Source organism: Pinus tabuliformis, chromosome X, assembly GCF_031772625.1.
Source record: "Pinus tabuliformis cultivar Carrire ecotype Pingquan chromosome X, CPIR1, whole genome shotgun sequence".
Lineage (NCBI taxonomy): Eukaryota > Viridiplantae > Streptophyta > Pinopsida > Pinales > Pinaceae > Pinus > Pinus tabuliformis.
In genome coordinates this window covers 1646403155-1646425726 of record NC_142308.1, presented here as the reverse complement: position 1 = coordinate 1646425726, position 22572 = coordinate 1646403155, and the positions used below count along the sequence as shown (strand labels likewise).

Genomic DNA, 22572 nt, shown 5'->3' with positions numbered 1-22572 from the left:
GGGGTCCCTTTGAGCAGGTGACTAACTTCAGATCGTCGAGGGAAATCCCTAGTGTAGTGATCCTTTGCAAATGAGGTAGGGATACTTAGGTTTCCGTTGCGAAGATTCGCTAGAAAACAATTTGGGAGGACCTTGTTTCGAGGCATCGGCTTTAGCTTTACCTTTGCCTTTATTTTTTCCTTTCGAGGATTTTTCCACTGCAGTAAACTAGACAATGTGGACCTTTGAGGTTTTACTAGGGCCAGGTGGATTCTGAGATGAATTGGTAGGAGCAGCATTCGAGACCGACTTCTGTTTGGAAGAAGTTTTAGTAGGGGTTTGGGATACTGAACCAATAACTCCATAAATGGGAGGAACCACTGGTGACTTTGATGTTGTGGGATTGGATGATGGCCGCAGAGCATTGGGTAACAAATAATATAAAGTTCCAGACTGGGAGTAAACCAGATCCAAGTATTGAGCATGAACTATGGCTTGCTATTTAGTGACGCATCCACCCATATCTATATCGCGAGAAATTGGGGGTACAAATGATTTAGTAAACCATTCAGTGAGCAATTAATCAGCTATCTCAAATTTGATCAGGCGACACCTAAGTCTCCATTCATGGATGTGATCAAAGATTTGTGTCGTAGTATCTTGCTTAAACAATGTGAGCAAATAGGTGTCAATTTCATAGTGAACTAACAACTAAAAATGCGTGAGGAAATCCATGGCTAACGAATTAAAGTCATGGTAAGTACTTCGAGGTAACTCGATGTACCATTTCGCTGTGGCACCCATGAGGGTTCGTTGGAAAAGGCGAAGATGAATGGAATCGTCCACGTATGAGTTTGACGAACATCAGAGGTGATATGTCATCACATGGGCCTGAGGATCTTCTTTAGTTTTTCCATCGAATTTTGGGCAATCACTTGGTATCTTGGACGACACCGGAGGCTAGTACGGCGAATGAAGAATCATATCATTCATAAGGCGCGATACATCCAACAACTCAAGTGTAGCTAAGAAAGGTAATTGAGTGTTAAAAGGCATGGGAGGTCGATAAGCGGGCCCAAACGGAGGAGCCCATCCCTGCTGGTAAGGATTTTGGCCCCATAGTTGTTATAGACATTTTTGTGCCTTGCAGCATTGAGCATGAAATGTCCATAATCCAAGGGATCCAAAGTCCCTAAACATGTTGTTCCTACCCCTAGAGGAACAAGGCTAACAAACCACAGCAATTCACAGAAGTTCTCCACCAGAAACTGCTCAAAAATAAGTCAATTCAGGATCAATTCAGAGGCTCCACTAGCTGTCTGCGCTGAAATGCAAAGTCTGCACTGGCTACCTGCACTGCAATGCAGGTAGAAGCACTACCAGGGTGCGCTGAGCGGGAATTGACAAATGGCAAGTTCATCCAACAAGGTGTCAAGACCCTGGAAGCTTCCAGAATCTTCCTCAATGACACTTGCCTCAGTGAATTCGACTAGTGATGAGTAAGAGGTTCTCAATCTCCAAGTGGAAGCAAGAACCTCCAAGTGGAAGTAAGAACTAACAGAGGGAGAGGACACTAGTCAGATCTCAAGCTGACTCATCCTCTCTCCAAACATCTATATATGGATCTCTCCTCCATGAGATCTAGAGGCTGGAATTTTGTTATTGCAAAGAATTGTTGTTGGTTTGAGATTGGAATCATTGGGTGCTTAATGCTTTGAGGGGAGGTGAAGATAGGAATTTCATTTGCTGGGAAGGAGATGCTGGATTGGAGCCTTCTTGGTTGTATCTCTTCCTGAACCTTGTTATTAATCAATAAAGTTATCTTGGTTTCTCCTATATACTGATGTATCTTTGATGTATGATTGCATTAGTATGTTTAGTTTATTTCTAATCCTGAACTAGTTATGAATATGAATCTATGTCTTTGTGTAGTGTTCTCTTCTTGTGATCTTGCAGGAACCTGTTGAAGCTGGGTGAGCGAGAAGGCAAGTAGCTGGGAACCCTCAAAGAGAAGAGAAACTGGATCGAGGGACAAACGGAAGACACCGGTTAGTCCATCCATCTCTCTTCATTCTTAATTCATAAAGGAAGAATACTAGAATAGATGTTTCTGTTTGTTGCTAAGGCACTGCCACACCTTAGGTGGACAGGATCGTCCTGCATAGGCATTTTTCCCCACAACAAATTGGCGACTCCACTGGGGAGATTTGTTTAGTCATTTTATTTGTGTTTCTATCATTGTTTGTTTCATAGACTCAACAGCAACAATCGAACTGCATCTGCTCTTCTCAGATGCAAAGTAGACAGCTGCTGCTTTGATCCAATCACTGGATTTGTCTATCTGAACAATGGACTCACAAATGATTTGATGATCCTTTGTGATAGATCTTAGCCCTCCCTCAAACCATCCCTTTGATTGTACCTTGCTTGTTGCTTTTATTTGGCCTGAAACCGTAGATTAATCAGCAAACTGTGACCCAGAACCCAGTGAGAAACTCTTGTTTCTCCTTCAGCGTAGACCCTGTGAAGAGGTTCTGCATTTCAACGCAGGTCCCGTGAAGGCTACCTACGCTGAATGTCAAAACCTCTGTGTTAAGGGTGCGTTGATCCAGTTAGACCTTGTGCAGCTGGGGTTCTCTGCTCTATTTTGCCTTGTTTTGATCTCTGATTTTTGCAGCCTGTAACCAGCATAGGTACCTGTCTGATAACTCCTTTTCTCTACTTAAATTCCGCCTCCTTTTGTACAAAAAGACTGTGAGTGTTTTTATATGTTTGTGGCGTCATTTACAGTTTTCCTTTGCAAGAGTGAAATAGCCATCCTGTAGCCCTTGATTCAGATCTGTTGATTGTGATCTTAGGAGAGAGTTCATTGGCTGTTTACAGTTGATTATACATTTACTTTTGCTTTTGGTTTGAGTTTGTCTCTTTTGAGTGTCAAAACAAGTATTCATTTCGAAAATCGTTAAGTGTTGTAATCTCTTCTACCCTTTCTGATTTCGAAAAAGTGAACTTGTTTGTATTTGTCATTTAAAAGCAAATTCAAAGTTGTGCAAAAAGCTTTCTTTTTAGGCATCAATATTAAGAAAGCGGAAAACAAACACTTGCATTGTGCACTTGCATTTTGATAGTTTGCATGATTGATTTAGGAAAAGTGCATTAGAGTGTGCTGATTGCTCTCTGAGAAAAGATGGTGTCTTTCTTTTCCCTTTGTAGCTAGGATTTTCATTGTTGAAAAAGAGATAAAATTTGCTTATCATCTTTTAGATTGCATTTAGGAAGTTGTCTATACATCTCGTGGTGAACCTCAAGAGGCAAACTTCTAAGAAAGATCAACAAATAAACTGAATGAACTTAATAACGCTTTGTAACATAACGCACAACATAGAGGTCTAGGCTAGAGACATGTTCCGGCGTTGTAAAGCCTGGTGACTGTCGATCTCGCTGATGGTGGGTGATTCCTCCTGAGGGACGATAGCGCCAGTACGGATTGTGCTCCCACGTACCATCGAGTATATATTGGGAGACCCCTATAGGCATAAAACCTTTATCCTTAGGAAGCCGTGTCGGCCGCCCTACTGATCGCAATGCACTGAACACAGCATTCAGGAAGATTGACCGCCCGTACCTTAAAAAGTGTTCTGCGGTTTTGTGAAAAGTTTGGCACACCCTCTACCTAGAACTCCAGAGCAATTCCTTTTGGCCTTTTTCAGACTCTATAACGGAAAAAGTCCATCCGAGCATTTGTCACTTCGGGCTCGTTAAAACATCGAAGGAGACTAGAGTCATCTTTTGCTTTTTCTTGACTCTTTAAAATTGAAAAAGCAAGTTGTGTCTAAAGCGTCTAAAATTCATTTAATTCGGAAACATTTTTCCCCTTTTGTATTTTAGTTGATCGAGTAATCCGCAATCGTGGAAGAAAGTCAATTGAAACCCCGTCGTTCGCGGAGGCTTACGAGTCAACCGTCTTTGTCTCCGGAATCGAAAACAATACGGACAAAGCGAACTCGTTTAACCGGTTCGAAATCTCCTATTAAAGTTAGAACAAGTGTTCCAACAACATCTGAGGTTCCGGTTACTCCAAACATTTCTGGAAACCCTGCCTCTACAAAAGAAGTTCAACAGCCACAGAGGGAGAGTGATACTGATCCTAGTCTGAGAGTAAACACTTGTGTTACTAAACCAGTTCCATCTGCAACCGGTTCGGAGAGTCTTGCTCTTCAAACATCTGTCGCTGTCGATTCAACCCCTTCTTCGGCACCAGAAATATTTTATGGACCTAACGGTCTTCCCCTTCCACCTGGTTTGATTGCGATAGAGAAAATTGTAGAAGATCTGCAAGCAAGTACTCCAACACATTTTGGAGTCGGGGTCACTCTATTTCCTTCGACATCAGAAGTTAGTCTACCACCAGTGAAAGTTCCTGTAGAATTGCTAGGTAATCTTTTGGATAGACTCAAAATGTCTGAACAACCGTCAACATCTAGGACTGTGTCGACTAACACAGCGACAGCAGAGCCTCCTACTACTACTCCAACGATGTTTGCCGGCATACCATCTGTCCCGGCAAGTTGTCAACAACAAGCTGGAGTCCAATCAGGGACTGTTTCGACGACATGGTTAGTTCCTATTTCTTCATCTGGATTATCATCTGGTATTTCTTATGTTGAAACTCAACAAATTGATCCAATGTGTCTTCAAAGGCCAATTTACCCTTTAAGTACTGGATTTCCACCATATGGAGGGCAGTATGCCTTTTCATTGTTCCCTACTGGAGAACAACCATATGGGAGTTTACAACAAAGTTCAGGTCAAACTGGAATTACATCCAGCGGTTGGGTGCCAATACTGCCTCAGCAACCAAGGGTTGTATATTCAATGCAACCAGTCCACCCTGTGTCGAATATTCCCACTATACCTGCTACGGTGACTGCGTCGCAAGTACAAGCGCTACCTGTTGTATGTCAACCCCAACAGCCTCAGGTTGCAATACAACAGCCTCTTGTCTCAACGACTCAATCACAACCTCAGGTTAGTGCCTCCTTATTTGGTGCGACTCAGGCTCAAACAAGTACTATGACTCCTCATCTTGGTCAATCATCTAGTATTGGAAAACAGCGAATGGTCCAACAACCAGAGCTAGTTCGATCTCAACAACCGCCATTCTAGCAATCATATCAAGGACCTAAGCAACAAGTCTTTGTAAGTAATGGGCAACCATACTATAATGGTTATGCCCATCAACCTTGTCAAAGTTGCCAACATTATGCTGGTTTGCAAAGACCCATTGCTCAAGCGATCCCACCTTATCCTGGGTATGCTTCGCCTAACCTGAATCAACAGTTGCCCTTTGTAGCAACTCTAGAATTACCAGATCTAAACCGGCTGACGAATGATCCAATTTCTTATGCCCCTTGGTGGCCAGTGATTCCGCATAAACTTCCGTCAGATATTCCTAAATTTAATGGAGATCCGTGTGAAGATCCGTCGAATCATGTGATGACATTTCATCTATGGTGTTCGTCAGAGGACGTTAACGGGTCTAGCGGCAAAATGGTATATTGAATTACCTAGAGCTTCGTTCGACAACTTCAGTACCTTAGCCACAACCTTCTTAACCCATTTTCAATTACCAATACGGTATGAAACGGGAACGGAAATCCTTACCAACTTCAAACAGACAACGGCCACTCACATATCTGATCATATGCATGAGTGGCGACGTCGTCGTAGGATGGTAAAAACGTACGTTCCCGATCATCTATTAGCTGAATGGTTTATCAAGTCATTACTTCCTACCATCACGGAAGATGTGGCAAAAGGGGGAGTCGTAACGGAAGAGCAAGTTATCGCTCGTGCACAATATCTGGACTTGGTCTATACCCAGTCTGGCACACTCTACGACAAAATACCTGACGCCCCTAGACCGGAATTCTCAATTCCTCCTCCTCCTAAATCAAACAATGACTCTCACGCCGGCGATGGCGTGATTGGCACGACAAATGCGAAATCGACAAAGGCTACTTCCAAGAAAGCTCGTAAGATTTCAGATCAAAATGCAAAAGACGAACTTCTTGCCTCGGAAGTAAATGTCGCGTCGATTGACAAGGGCAAACAACTGAAGCAACTAGGGGGCAAGAAGAAAAAGAAAGGGAGAAAAAGGAAACCCCCTACGGGGTGTCATATATGCGATGAGGATCATTGGACGAGAGATTGTCCACATATACCTGAAGTTAAGAAACTCTTTAAGAGTTCAAAAACCTCAGCAGTATTGACTGATCCGTTTCCAAACCTGGGAACCAAACTGGTTGCTAATCAAAATGCTTCTCGATCCCAAGTGCTTATGTTGTCTGTCTCAAAGCAGAAAAATGATGCTTTGACAAGGAATAAAGATTACGGGAATCCACAGCTGTCGAATAACAAGGCTAACGAACAACCTAGTAGTTCGACGACAACTTTGACCGAAGTTGTGCCACCTATCATTCCTGAACCAATGATAAAGTCACCAAAGGGAGTAGTACACAAATCGACATTTAATCCTCGTGCCAAAGTAGCACGGAATTATAATATAGTAGAGGACCTAGCCCAATCGCCGTCCGCTATGTCGACACTTGAGGTACCGCAAAATTGCCCCTCCCAAGAGCAAGCTTTATTATCAGGAATAGGTGGGATTGGCCCAATGGATTCTAATCTTGTGGCCTTTGATCATAAAGGATATGACCCTCAGTTACCAGCTCAACTAGCTTTCCTTATTCAAGTGAAAGCCCTCAACAAAACTGTTCATCGAACAATTATTGATGAGGGGGCATCTACATGTATTATGTCGATGAGTTGCTGGAAAAATTTAGGCTCACCACCCTTGTCGAGATCGTCAACGACGTTAAAAGCATTTGATGGACGATCATACACTCCATACGGGATTTTAAGTAACTTGCAAGTTGAACTGGGGGGCAAAACAGTAGAAATTGATGTTGAAGTAATTGATGGAAACCTTGATTACAACATCCTACTGGGAAGTCCCTGGATATATGCCATGGCCGCAGTTGTGTCGACCTACTTCAGGAAGATTGCATTTCCCTTCCAAGGAGGAATTACAATCGTTGACCAACAAACATTTCTCCCCAATAGTTCACAAGTTACAGGAAGCATTCCAATGATCCATGGAAGCAATCATTTGCTCCAAAATATCGGAGTAGGTCTCCTAAAAGACCCTGCCTTAATGGGTACTTTTTCCCTACCGCCTCCGAGAAATCTGGCGAAAGTGGCCACAGTGGAAACCTACAATATGAAATCTTCTATATCTAATGGATTCGGAAGATTCCTTAACATTTTGTCAGCATGGATCATCGCCCTAATAGAAATATTGTAGCAATCAATTTTCTTGGCTTGGGGGGAAAACCCAAATCAACGCTCATCGAATGTTTGGGTAGATAGGTCTAAGGAATATGGCACCTCTACAAATCCTTGGTCGCATGTACATTCTACAGACAAAGGGATCATAGGAGAGGCACCATGGGAAGATTACCACCATCGCTCCCATCTTCTGGATTACCACGAAGGTTATTCCGACGACCTTAATCACCCATCAGTTTTTTATTTTCTATCAAATACTGTAAATACGGTGGATTCCGAGGACGGTTCTTATCTTGTGTCAACCTCGTTAAAAAATGAAACAAGGAGTCATGAGGATAGTTCTTTTACTGTGTCAACCTCATTAAAAAATGAAACAAATCCCCTTTTCAAATCTCAAAGGTAAACCTTCATTCCAACCACCGAGTTGAATGCAATGAAGCTTGGGGGGCATGCACCTCGATTTGCGTTATTATGCTGGGGGCATGCAAACTTATCATCGAGCAGTTTTAGCACACAGTTCATGCTCGTTAAAAAATAAACGTAAGAATCGAGCAGTTTTAGCACACAGTTCATGCTCGTTAAAAAATAAATGCAAGATCCGAGCAGTTTTAGCGCATAGTTCATGCTCGTTAAAAAATAAACATAAGATCAAGCAAGTGTTTCAATCCGCGTTTAAGCTCGTTAAAAAATGAACTACCCGGTAAATAACCACAGTGAATGTAATATCATCAGCCATTAAATCCTTGGTCGTGTTTGCACCGTCACCTCCACTTTTCCATTGGCCGATCGTTCACCTCCATATGATTGTTTACCCATTTTGAGGAACAGCTGCGAAGAGTGATTTCACTAGCCATCCTTGTGACACTGCCGTGATTGGAAAATTCCAAGCCTTACCTGGAATCAGCTGCTAACCCATTTTATCACTTGTTCCTCAAAAGACGAGTCTTCTTTAAGATCTTTCCATCTGACTCGTAAAATATGAAAAGATTGTCGAGTTTTGGCCTTCCAGCTCGTTAAAGCGACCGGAAGAGCTATCCCTCCTCTAGATTTTAATCTTTTTGGACCTGAGGGATTATTGCACAAAAAGATCGAGCGTTTGTTTTGTTCGGCTCGTTAAAACTATCGAAAACTCATCCCTTCTGTATTGTTTTACACTTTTTCGGACTTAAGGGATTAGATGACGAAAAAGGACTTTCGGAGTTGACTTTACGTACCTTTTCAGACTCTCTAAAAATGAAAAGGACTGAGTTATCTTTGTCGTTAGACTCGTTAAAATCATTAAATAGCGACAAACTTGTCTTTAGACGAGAACGAGTTTCACTATCGCTAGGCTCGTTAAAACATAGCGATGGGCTTTCCCGAAGGGCAAGTTATAGAACAAGCATATGTTATCCTCCTCAAGCTTGACAAAAATAAAGAGGTACTGGTCAGCAATGACTGGGGAAAAATTGGGAGAAACTCAAGAAAACTTTGATGGTAGCAAGTCGCTCTTGAACATGACACTTTTCCTCCGTACCACAATCGGGTTGGGTTGTTTCATTCACCGGTCACATCACCATGGTCTCACCATACCATCCATATTTGGGGTAATGCTACCGATCCATCGCATAAGTGTCGCCATATGTTCAAGAGAAGTCGTTCAGAGAAGTCAACCGTGTCCCATCCACTGCCATACATTATCCTTCATCCTTTCATGACCGCCACCCTGAATCGTATGTCATCAGATCGTTTTCACCTCCATCAAAATCATTTGCTCCGTTCCATGTCACTGATGTGGGATACATTAAGGCCCTCCTTTGACAGATCACTTCTTGTCAACATCAGCTCATTATCCAAGAAGTTGATCTAGGAACACCCCTTCAGTACATTGAAGCTTGCATGCCTCAATGGCAAGTTTCTCACTTCCGGCGACAGGTATACATCAATGACCTTCGACCGAAAGATTTTGCGTGGTGTTCGACGCCAAGTCCTTTATTCACACCACATGAATTGTACTACAATACCTTGAGGGTCATTATCATTATCGGTGATTCCTCTCGCGCTTGTTAACGGTTTACCTCATTGACCGGTAATCAAGTGATGTCTTTCCATGTTCGACTTCAGAACAATTCTCACATGGATCGACTTGTACTTAGAGTGAAGATCGGACGAGATTGAAGACCCGGATCTAGTTTCATCCATCCGGGCTGCGATATATATTCAGGAAAGATAAAGACATTGACATGTACATCATTGCAGCAGATAATCATCCTACCCAAAGGATGATAATTTCATCAAAATTATCAGTCTACCATCAGACAATTGTCTGTTCTATGTACAGAAAAATTAATTTATAAAGCTGAGCATGGGAATGCCCGCCTCAGCTAGATCATGAAAGCAGTATGAAAAATAATGTATTGTATTGTATCTTATTACAGGTCTCCTCCCAGCAATGAATGAACTTCGGATCCTCCTGATAAAGCATTTCACCCGATAAACGGCCTCATACTTTAGGGGGCAACTGTTATAGACATTTTTGTGCCTTGCAGCATTGAGCATGAAATGTCCATAATCCAAGGGATCCAAAGTCCCTAAACATGTTGTTCCTACCCCTAGAGGAACAAGGCTAACAAACCACAGCAATTCACAGAAGTTCTCCACCAGAAACTGCTCAAAAACAAGTCAATTCAGGATCAATTCAGAGGTTCCACTAGCTGTCTGCGCTGAAATGCAAAGTCTGCACTGGCTACCTGCACTGCAACGTAGGTAGAATCACTACCAGGGTGCGCTGAGCAGGAATTGACAAATGGCAAGTTCATCCAACAAGGTGTCAAGACCCTGGAAGCTTCCAAAATCTTCCTCAATGACACTTGCCTCAGTGAATTCGACTAGTGATGAGTAAGAGGTTCTCAATCTCCAAGTGAAAGCAAGAACCTCCAAGTGGAAGCAAGAACTGACAGAGGGAGAGGACACTAGTCAGATCTCAAGCTAACTCATCCTCTCTCCAAACATCTATATATGGATCTCTCCTCCATGAGATCTAGAGGCTGGAATTTTGTTATTGCAAAGAATTGTTGTTGGTTTGAGATTGGAATCATTGGGTGCTTAATGCTTTGAGGGGAGGTGAAGATAGGAATTTCATTTGCTGGGAAGGAGATGCTGGATTGGAGCCTTCTTGGTTGTATCTCTTCCTGAACCTTGTTATTCATCAATAAAGTTATCTTGGTTTCTCCTATATACTGATGTATCTTTGATGTATGATTGCATTAGTATGTTTAGTTTATTTCTAATCCTGAACTAGTTATGAATATGAATCTATGTCTTTGTGTAGTTTCCTCTTCTTGTGATCTTGCAGGAACCTGTTGAAGCTGGGCGAGCGAGAACGCAAGTAGCTGGGAACCCTCAAAGAGAAGAGAAACTGGATCGAGGGACAAACGGAAGACACCAGTTAGTCCATCCATCTCTCTTCATTCTTAATTCATAAAGGAAGAATACTAGAATAGTTGTTTCTGTTTGTTGCTAAGGCACTGTCACACCTTAGGTGGATAGGATCGTCCTGCATAGGCATTTTTCCCCACAACAATAGTGGGGGATTTTGGCCATACGGCATCTGAGGCTACCCCCATTGTGGATTACCTTGACCATAGGGAGGATTTTGACCCTGAATACCTTGAAACTGTCCAGGCATAGGTTGCTAATAAGAAACGTATTGGTTAAAAGGTTGTTGAGCATGTTGACCTTGGACATATGGATATGGGATTGTTGTCCTAGAACATAGGGCTGATGAACCTATTGTCCCTAAACAAGAGGATTCTGGACCTGCAGCCCTTGGGCATAAGTTTGATACACTTGTTGCCCTTGGCTAACAGGATTCTAAACTTGTTGACCTAAGACAAGAATGTTGAAATATGGCAACAAGAATATTCCAATTAGTTTGTCCTTGAATTAAATTTTAAATTAAAATCGAATTTAGTCTTAACAGCTACTTGGAAATAATTAATTAATTTATTTTAAATTAATTAGTTGGAGAAATTCAAGTTAGAAGTCTTTCTGAATTCATACAAGAGTTATCCCTTAAACTAAGGAGATAAGATTAAGTTATATTTGAGTTGTAATTAGTTAACTCATTTTACCGAGTTAAGTCCAGTTAAATTAGTTCCAAACTATTTGAGTAACTAATAATGAGTTAACAATCAGTTGATGCATTAATGCACTCAACTAGTGCTACTCCAGCTAACTGAAGATTCCCTCATCAGAAACTCATGCATGTATTTTCTGAGAAAGACCAAGTTGAGATTAATGTTCAAGGAAAGTTTATTATCAGTTGCATGTCTTTTCTCATGGACAAAACTCATGCATGCAGTCAAGGATTCATCCTTGAGGATTGTGCAATTTTGAAGGCTAATCATCTACAAGGAATAGCGCAAGGAAATAGGAGCTTGGAGGGCAGAGAGGAAGGCTGGAGAGAAGCCAAGATTGCCTGTGAGCATCTGTGAGGATTGTACTGAGAGCTGGCTAGCTATGAGAGCTAAGGCTTTGTATAATTCCTATGTATTTCCACCATGTATGATAATACAATAGTGTGGGGTTTTTATTTGAGACTTTCCCCAAAGTATTTTCATGTGTATTGTTCCATTGATCTTCTTCTTCTGGTTATATTGTTCAGCTTGATCTTTAAGCTTCCACAAATTGAAAGTAGAAGTAGGTTATAGTATTCTGCTTTGATTTATATTGCATTATCGGGTTAACCTATCACAGATTTTCTACATGGTATCAGAGATGTGAACGGTATATTGAGAAGAGAATTCAAAGTTTGAAGTTTGGGCTTGTAGGTGAAAATGGAATTCCTATCATACTTCAAGGTTGGCCAATGGTGTTCTATGGCTTGAGACTAAAGTATGCCTTGGAAGGTAGCTCGAATTACACAACATGGAAAGATAGAATGGAGGTTGTATTAGAAGACAATGGCTTGAAGGAATTCATTGATCAAGAAATCCCAAAGCTAGCTTCAACTAATGCACAAGAGTTGGCTGAGTGGAAGAAGTGTGTGGCGAAGGTGAGACAGATCATCCTTGAGGGAGTTTGAGACCATATTGTCTCGAGTCTCCATGGGAAGGATACTCCATTTTCAATGTGGAAGACATTGAAAGACCTCTATCAAAATAGTAGCGACCAGAGGAAATTGGTGCTCAAGGATAAGCCTCGAAGAATCAAGATGGAGAAGGGTGATACTATTTCCACATATCTGAACAAGCTCACCACCTGCAGAGATGAGCTTGTCAGTGTGGGAATAACTACTGTCGATGATGATATGGTGATCCTTGCTCTCTTTGGCCTTCCAAAGAGTTGGAATAGCTACCAGGACTCTGTGAATGGAAGGGAGAAACTGTCGGATTGGGAATGATTGTGGTCAGATCTTATGCAGGAGGAGATCAAGAGGAGCACACAAGATGCTTCTTCATCCAAGAATGATGATGAAGAAAATCTAGCCTTAGAAAGTAAGGCAAGGAAAGGGAAGGGGAAGGCTTCCCATTTCAAATCGAATTCTTCTCATGGAGGGAAGAAGGGTGACATGTCTAAAGTAAGATGCTATAATATTCAGAAGATGGGACATTATGTGACTAATTTCACATCGAAGAAGTCCAAGAAGGGATCCTCGGAAGGATCGTAAGGTGAGGCATTAGCCTCTCAATTCAAAATGGACTTTACCCTCATCGCATGCATGGTGTCATCGATTATGGGTTGTGTCTGGTATGTTGACAATGGAGCCTTATTCCACATGACCGGTGACAAAAATTTATTCAGTGCCTTGGAGGAGAAAGACCTCAAGATGCACATAGAGATGGGTGATGAAAGAAGGTATAGTGTTTTAGGAGTGGGCATGGTTGCTTTTCAGAGGGAGCATGGAGCTCCTCTCACCTTGACAGATGTGATGTGTGTGCCTGGACTGAAGAAGAACTTGGTATCGGTCGCGATGTTGGAGGACAAAGGCTACAATGTCGTCTTCAGTAAAGTAAAGGCATTCCTAAGACACATAGCCATGGGTCAGACCAAGAGGATAGGGATTCGGGTGAAGAATCTCTATAAACTGGAGGTAGATGATTGTGCAACATTGAGTACGAAAGCAGAATTGGTGCAAAGCCAAGACATTGGCGAGTTGTGGCACAAGCAGTTAGGCCATTTGCATCATGGGGCTTTCAAGATAATGCAGTAGATATCTATAGACTTCCCAAAGGTAAACTTGAGCAAGTTGACACATGCAAAGGTTGTGCCTTGGGAAAGTACACCAAGTCTTCCTTTCATGATTGAGACAGTCAAGTAGAGACTATCTTAGAGCGAGTTCATATTGATTTGTCTGGACTATTCTCGATGGCATCCATAGTGAAGCAAAGGTATTATGTGATTTTCGTTGATGACTATTCTCGCAAATGCTGGATTTATTTCATGCAAAACAAGGAACAAACTTTCACAAAGTTTTGTGAGTTCAAATCTTTGGTCGAGAAAGAGTCAGGGAAGAAGATCAAGTCCTTGAGAAGTGACAATGGTGGAGAATATGTCTCTCAATAGTTTAATGACTTCTGTGTAGCGGAAGGAATTAAACGAGAGTTGACAACACCTCATAACCCACAGTAGACTGTTGTGGTTGAGAGGAAGAACAAAACTATTGTAGGGGCAACATAGGCAATGTTGCATGACCAAGGCCTACCACTTCACTTGTGGGTTGAGGCATGCGACACAGCGGTCTATTTGCAGAATAGAAGCCCGCATTGCATACTTGGGATGAAGACACTAGAGTAAAATTTCTCTGATAAGAGACCAGATGTGGGTCACTTCAGGATCTTTGGCTCATCGTATATTTCCATGTGACAAAGGATGCACGGAAGAAGCTTGAGCCAATAGTAGAGTTGGGGATATTTGTGGGGTACAATGATACACCTCACAACTATCGGGTGTACTTGCCTACGAGTCAGAGGACAGTGGTTCACAGATATCTCAAGTTTGATGAGTAGAAGGCCATGTGAGTTTCCCTTGAGAGGGAGCTCAAACTATAGGCTATGGAGGAACTATTGGTTCCTAAGGAGGAGGAGCCTCAGACTGATGCGAAGCAGCCACATGTAGAGGTTCTAGGAGTGGAGACATCCACCCAAGCAGAGTCTTCCAGAGATGGATGGAAGTGCACAAGAGAAGCTGAAAGATTGTTGGAGGATGCGAGAGAGAATGTGGGAGCACCATCTTCTCAGCACAAATAGAGGAGGTCACCTAAGAGGTACACTAGATACATGGCCCTTACTAGGGAATGTGTTGAGACCAAGCCATCTTCCTTTGAGGAAGCAATGCAGTAGCTGATTTCGGTCGATGCTATGGTGCAGGAGTATGACTCCATAGTTCATAACAGTGTTTGGGATGTGGCTCTAAGACCGAAGAACAAGTCCGTTGTTAGTTCTCGTTGGCTTTAAAAGGTAAAGCAAGCTATTGATGGTAGTGTGGAGAAGCATAAGGCAAGATTTTTTACTCGTGGCTTTTCACAGGTCAAGGGGATTGACTATGATGAGAATTTTGTTCCTGTCGCAAGGTACTCATTTATCAGATCTATGTTGGCACTATCAGCATAGATGGGTTGGAAGATCCATCAAATGGATGTGAAGACTGCATTCCTTAATGGCCAGATTGAGGAAGAGGTGTACATAGACTAGCCGGAAGGTTTGGAGACCTTCAATCATGAGTCACATGTGTGCTGACTAAAGAGAGTGTTGTACGGGCTGAAGCAAGCACCTCGTGCTTGGTACACCAGGATAGACAACTACTTCACTGGGTTGGGCTTCACAAAGAGTGAAGCGGTTGCGAACTTGTACCACATCGTGGTGAAAGGTAAGTTGTTGATCATCATACTTTATGTTGATGATCTCATATTGACTTGTGATGATCAGTTGATCGTGTCTTACAAGGAGGACCTTGTAAGAGAATTCGAGATGAAATACATGGGTCTCATGCATTACTTCCTTGGCATGGAAGTGTGGCACAAGGATGGGGAGTTGTTTGTTTCTTAGGGAAATTATGCCAACAAGATACTCAGGAGATTCCTCATGGAGAAGTGCAAGCCCATGCAGACTCCTCTAGCAGGTAACTGGAGGAAGGAGGTTGCTACTTCAAGAGAAGTGGTAGAGGCTACTGTGTACAGGCAGCTTGTGGATTCACTGATGTACTTAATGAACACACGACTAGATTTGTGCTATGTGGTGAACCAGCTGAGTCAAGCAATGATTCAACCTACCAAGATGCTTTGGAAGGTGGCAAATCATGTATTGAGATACCTCAAAGGCACATCTAAGTACGGATTATGGTGCAAATGGATAGAGGGAGTGTAGCTATAGGGCTTCACTGATGCAGATTGGGCAGGGAGTCCATGAGATCGAAAGAGCACATCAAGAAGGATTTTCAACCTTGGGTCAGCAGAAGTTTCTTAATATAGCAGGAAAAGGAGGTCGGTTGCACTCAGCTCGGCAGAGGCATAATACATGGCTGCAAGTCAGGTAGCATGTGAGGCCATCTAGATGCGGAAAACCCTAGTTGGTTTGTTTGATCAGAGGATGGATCCAACTGTGATCTATTGTGATAATCGGAGTTGTATCAAACTCTTTGAGAATCCAGTATTTCATGATATGTCCAAGCACATCAACATCCGGTATCATCATCTTGGAGACTGTGTAGCGAGGAGGATCATGTTGCTGCAATATATTTTGACAAAGGAGCAAGATGCTGACATTTTGACATAGGAATTGTCAAAGTGTAAATTCGAGTTCCATAAAGACAGGATCAGGGTGGCAGATAATCCCTTTCTTGTTGAGAGGGAGTGTTGAAATATGGCAACAAGAATATTCCAATTTAATTTTTCCTTGAATTCAATTGCGAATTAAAATCAAATTTAGTCTTAACAGCTGCTTGGAAATAATTAATTTATTTATTTTAAATTAATTAGTTGGATAAATTCAAGTTAGAAGTCTTTCTAAAGTCATGCAAGATTTATCCCTTAAATCAATGAGATAAGATTGAGTTATATTTGTGTTGTAATTAGTTAACTCAGTTTACTGAGTTAAGTCCAGTTAAATTAGTTCCAAACTGTTTGAGGAACTAATAGTGAGTTAACAGTCAATTGATGCATTAATGCACTCAACTAGTGCTACTCCAGTTAACTAAATATTCCCTCATCAGAAACTCATGCATGTATATTCTGAGAAAGACCCAGTTGAGATTAATGTTCAAGGATAGTGTACTATTAGTTGCATGTGTTTTCTCATGGAGAAAACTCATGCATGCTTTCAAGGATTCATCCTTGAGGATTGCGCAGTTTTGAAGGCTAATCATCCACAAGAAACAACGCAAGGAAATAGGAGCTTGGAGGGCAGAGAGGAAGGCTGGAGAGAAGCCAAGATTGTCTATAAGAATCTGTGAGGATTGTATTGAGAGTTGGCTAGTTGTGAGAGCTAAGGCTTTGTATAATTCCTATGTATTTCCACCATGTATAATAATACAATTGTGTGGGGTTTTTATCTGAGACTTTCCCCAAAGTATTTTCATGTGTACTGTGCCATTGATTCTTCTTCTTCTAGTTACATTGTTCAACTCGATATTTAAGCCTCCACAAATTGATAGCAAAAGTAGGTTATAGTATTCTTCTTTGATTTATATTGCATTATTGGGTTAACCTATCATAGATTTTATACAAAGAGGGTTTTGGGCCTGTTACTGCAGGACTTGACCTTGACTTTACCATTGCAAGGGTTGACCTTGTTGGTATGTATACAAGGGTTGTTGCTGCCCTAGTTGGTTTTGTTGTTGCAAGGGTTGACCTTGCGGTTGCAAAAATTTTCCCTGGGGTTGTAGAGGTTGGCCCTCCGAGGGTATGGGTTGAGAGGTGTGGGGAGCATATTACATCTATTACTGCGCAGCTTACTACAACTGTTGTAAGGATTGACCTTGTGGTTGTTGTAGGTGACCTTGCTGCGATATAATTTTCCCTTGCTGTTGCATGGAGAGCCTTGATGCAAAAAAGGTTGCCCTTGCAAGAACAAAGGTTATCCTGGTTGTCCTTGTTGTTGCAAGGGTACTTAAACAGTGCCCGGGAAATTGCCGAACTGAATCTGTCTATAGCCAGGCTAGATGTACTGCACAGATTGGAAGGTGTAAGGTTGATTAACCAATCCTTGAGAACCATATGGAACATAAGGATTATGGTATTGGACCTAATCCCCATAGGGCTACTGATACTGAACATTGCTCGATCCAGACAGACCAATGGGATTCTAAACTTGTCGGTACTGGACATTTCTTGATCTAGTGGGATCAACAGGGTTATAAATAATACCAGAAGAGGGATGGTTTATACCAAGCATGTGAGCTTGTGAGACGCTCACATTAGTGGCACTTGACACCATAGAAACATTTAGGTTATGTCCCCCAAGCAGTGGCACAATCTGGCCACTGACCAATGGGGCAGAGGAACTGACAGAGACAATTTTTCAAACTGCTGGTTGTGACTGACATGTAACTGGGATCGATGATACAAGAGTATTTGGAACAGTGGGTTTCATCGAGACTGAAGTAATAGCCTGTTTGGAAGTCGTGTTCGTGTCGAGAGGACCTGACGTAGGCCTGACACATGATGCCCATGCAGGATTATGGTAGAGTGATGAGGCACTAGGTGTGCCTGAAACTAAGTGCCCCAAAGACAGATAGTTGGGTGGCAAGCTGGTGGGAATACCTTCCGAAAAATGGAAGCCCTCGGGAGGAAACTACAATTGCAATTCTTTCCCCTCAACAACGTGTGGAGTAGAAACTTTGGAATCATCCAGAGATGTGACTGGGGTGTCGCCTTCAAGTTCCATGTTTGAAAACACACGACGACGAATGGCCGAGCGTGTACTGGGGGATAGTTCCAAAGGAACACCCCACTGGTCATACAGACTATAAGGACGTTGTGGTGATATCTCAACAACTTCAAACAAAGGGTTCAGAGGATAGATAAGCAGTTCAAGCTGACCGTCAGTGGTCGGCGAGTTTTCTGGAGTTTGAACGGGATTGTCCAGAGAATTCGGGCCAAGATCAATAGATGACCCTGTATCGAAAGTAGGTGCAGGATGAGATGACAATGGTTGAATGCTCTAGACAATTTTGAGTTCAATATTTTGGTCCTCGAGTGACTTTGATAACTCAGGAAACGGCTCCTCAGACAACCTTTCAAACGGAGGAGAGGAAGAGGAACTGGGTGAACTAGATGGTTCAACCATGATGACCTTGTCTTAGTCGTCAAAAAAAATAAATTTAAGGCTTTAAAATGTCCTTTTAAGGAAACTCACGATTTGGTCAAAAAGATTAACAAGATGTTTTGGATCATGGGTAATCAATTATTAAGACGCATAAAAGACTGATGGTATTTCATTTTTTAAGAGTCAAGAAAGAAACAAAGATGACTCTATCACTTTCGATTGGAAACGAGCTCGAAAGGACAAGTGCTCAGATGATATTTTAAATTTAATGAGTCAAAAAGATCAAATGACTACTTTGGATGATCTAGGTAAATAGGATTACCAAGAAACCATGAACTGCAAAATACCTCCTGGCGAACCAAGAAGTATGAGTAGGAAATCTCCCCGAATGTTGTGTTCGTTGTATCACGTTCGCAAGGTGGCCGACTCGGCTTCCTAAGGATAAAAGGATTGTAGCCTAGTGGGGTCTCCCATTATATACTTGACGGTACGGGGAGCACAAATCCGTGCTAGCGTTCTCTAATGCTGAAGCTAACGACAGCTGCTAGGTTTAAAGACGTCGGAACATGTCTCTAGCCATGACCTTCTAGATATTATCGTTAATGTCAAATGTGCCTTAGGTTAATTGAATTCATTTTAGAGTTGATCTTGAGTTAAGTTTCAAATTTCAAGTCTTAGCGATGCTACTCAAAAAACCGCAAATGAAACTAAATGAGACAAGACCCTTTCAATTCGATGAAATGCCTACACTAGAGAGGGTAGAAACTACTCAATCAAATGCAAATAATAAAGCAACTGAAAATGAAATGATCTTACACTACCTTACTTTTTCAAAAAATAAATTAATGAAAAATGCATTCCAATTCCTAATTTCCTCACAAGCACTTATCTATTAGTCCTTTTGAAATGAAAAATTCTCTTCCTGTCTCAAATGTTGATGCAATTCTAATCTTTAAAAATATGCAAATTATCATAACATAATGATGTAAGCTATAATTTCATACTTTCTCATGGAATAACGAAACAAACTTTTCGCGTACAATCTTTCAATGAAAAAGTTTTCGAGACATTGAGCTCTTCAAGCAGATGAAAACATGAAAAGAGAAGTTCATTCAAATCAATGAAACACTGAATTTACCAAGCACAAGGCCAACAATGTAATCTATGCCAGAAAGAGACATTCAAGCTAGTAAAAAAAACTTTTTCAAACTTGTGCAAAAAGAGGTCAAAGTCGTAAAAAGGACCAAAAACAAATGTGAGTAAACACACCTACAACCCAACTTAGTGAGTTCACAAACTGCTGAATGGGCAACAAACTAAATGCCCTAGTGTTGTTGGCCACTCAATGACTCAATCAATCAAATAGAAAGATGACAAGCCAACAAGCAAGCAAAACCAAATGAAAAGTAACTTTGTAATCAGGGAGAAAAAAATCCAAAAATCCTATGAGGTCAAAATACAAGAGCAGAATACACTGGCCAAGATTGGGGACAAGACCTAATCTTCACTTACAAGCATCAGCGCGACTGCCTAACTGAAAAAAAGCGCCAGAGGCTGGTCGACGCGACTGTTCCTCAGCAATTTGAGCTGGTCGGCACGACTGTTCCTCAGCAATTCGCGTTGGTCGGCACGACTGTTCCTCAGCAATTCACACCGGTCGGCACAATTGTCAACAGATTAAGTGCGTTGGCCAAGGTAACTAAGGAGAAACAAAAAAAAAAATCAAAATAGGGACCAGATTTGCTACTATGAATTTTAGAATTAGGCCAATAAGTAGGAGAAAAGAAACAGAACCAAAGGAAAAACATGTAATAGAAAAGTTGTCTCGAAATCATGAAATCAAAAACAAAAAAAAAGTATTGGGATCCCCATTGGAGTCACTAATTTGTGGTGAAGTAAAATTATAAGTGCGGACACGAACGAATTCCTCTAGCCTGATAATGGGTCTAGCCGCAACAGACACATTCTATGGAAGATTTACTTAGTTTAGAATCAATCAAGAGGGCCTACCTCTTGGTCTCTTATCCTTCTTGATGATGTCCTCGCTTTCTCACTCCAGCAATCTCTTGCTTCCTTCTTCAAGCTCCTGAAACAAGTAAACAACAACAACATACAAACATAATAATAAACAAATTACAATTCAACCTACTTAACAAGTCAAGAAACATTAAGACATGGATATGTAATATTACAAAACATGTAGGAAATCAATCAATAGTTGCATATATTAATATCAAAGAGAGATTACAACCATTCGTCTTGATGTTGCAGTCTTCCTCTGACAAGACCAGGTTCCCACACACTTCTGCTAGCATTCCACGATGGCTTCAAACAACAATAGTTTTAAATCTCTTCCCTTTAGGCTTCACTCCAAACCAAAACACACTTCTCCCTCACACAACTAGATAGCTACAACTAGTAATAGCTTGCTTGTCTACTCCAAAATAGCATCAACACTTTGCAACTATAACACTCACACTCAGCCAAAACTATCAACTATGACTAATTTGTGCTTGGGAAGAAGGGAGGTTTATATAGGAAATATGAATGGGAGATGGATCCTCTTCTCATGGGAGAAGGACTTATCCCTTGAGGTAGTTCCATCATTATAGGGGAAAGAAGCCCAAATTGTCATCCTCGACCCCATCCAGCCAAACCATTTACTAGACTTCCGTTACGGAGCTTCTAGAGCTGGAAGCTTCGGCTCTAATTTAAAAAACTTTCCGTAATAGGACTGGTGCGACTGAGACACAACCCAGTCTCTCTGGTCGGCGCGAGGAGTAGTGCTAATCTCTGTACATCGGTGTGGGGGAGACAAAGGCCATTAGCATCGGTATTGTAAACTGGGCAAAATAGAAGTTTCAGGGGAAATGGTGCAAAAGGGAATTTATCTGCTCATGAAGAGGGACAAAATGGGAGTTTCTTCATGAAGGCAAAGAATATGGGGTTCACTGTAGAGGTCCTCGAGGATCAAGGAACGGGGAGTACAAGGACAGTGACAAAACGTTGTGTAACAGGTAGTTCAATTAGAAAAGCAATTTGTTTCATCACCAGATTTAATATCATCTTCAATCCCATGGGGCTTTGGATTGGCGGTGAATGGGTGCGCTGTTAAGGCACTCCTTTGCGATAGGTCACCGGTTCAAATCCCCCGTGGGTACTTAGGTTAGTCTTAACTAGAAAAAAAAAATATCATCTTCAAAACAAGTTTCTACACATTTTGGCAAGGTTGCAACCTTGTTAAAAGGTGAAGAAGAAAGAAATAAGCTTTTTACTGCCTTGAAAAAATCCTTAGATCAAGTAAAGGATCACAGAGAAAATATTAAGAAGCTGGAGGCACATTTGAAGCTAACAAAATCTTCAATTCAGCAGTTGGAGTCTCAGATAGAGGCAGGCTTTGATGCTTTAAAGGAAGCAGAGCTTTCCTTATAGTGGATTCTCAATGAAAAACAAATTCTAATTGATTCCCATGAAGAAGCAAGTCGAGAAATGGATGCTTTGATATTAGAGCTTCAATCTCTTGAGTTTGAAGTTAAAGGAAAGAGGAAGAATTGAAGAGTAACAGGAAGGGGTCTTCAAGATCTAATTAGTAGACTAGTTGAATTGGAAGGAAGAAATATCTATGATGAGAAAATGAAAGAATAGATTGAACCTGATCACTGCTCTTTCACTCAACTAGTTCTAAGCAAGCTAAAGGATATTCACGCATTCGTTTGGGAAGCAGACACTTCATTGGGCTCTCTACAAGTTGCACAAAATGAAGCATCCAGGGAACTTGATACGTAAATGTTGGATATAATAATTGTATGTTGTAGTAAAATAATACTAATGATGATTTTTTCTTTGGATTTAAATCCCAACCCGAACTTCTTGTGATCATGCTCCTATTGCATGCAACATTAAGAAGTCAGTGAATATAATAAAGAATAACGTAGGATTACATTGGCAAGAGAATGTTAGGGTCCCACCCTAACCCTCTTATTTATGTAATGGGATCACG

At 41.4% G+C, this 22572-nt stretch overlaps 1 pseudogene; it reads left to right on the top strand.

Moving 5' to 3' along the window:
• LOC149146347 (uncharacterized) overlaps window positions 1-22358 on the top strand; it is a 45486-nt pseudogene extending 23128 nt beyond the window's left edge.
• Window positions 22359-22572: the final 214 nt, after the last annotated feature.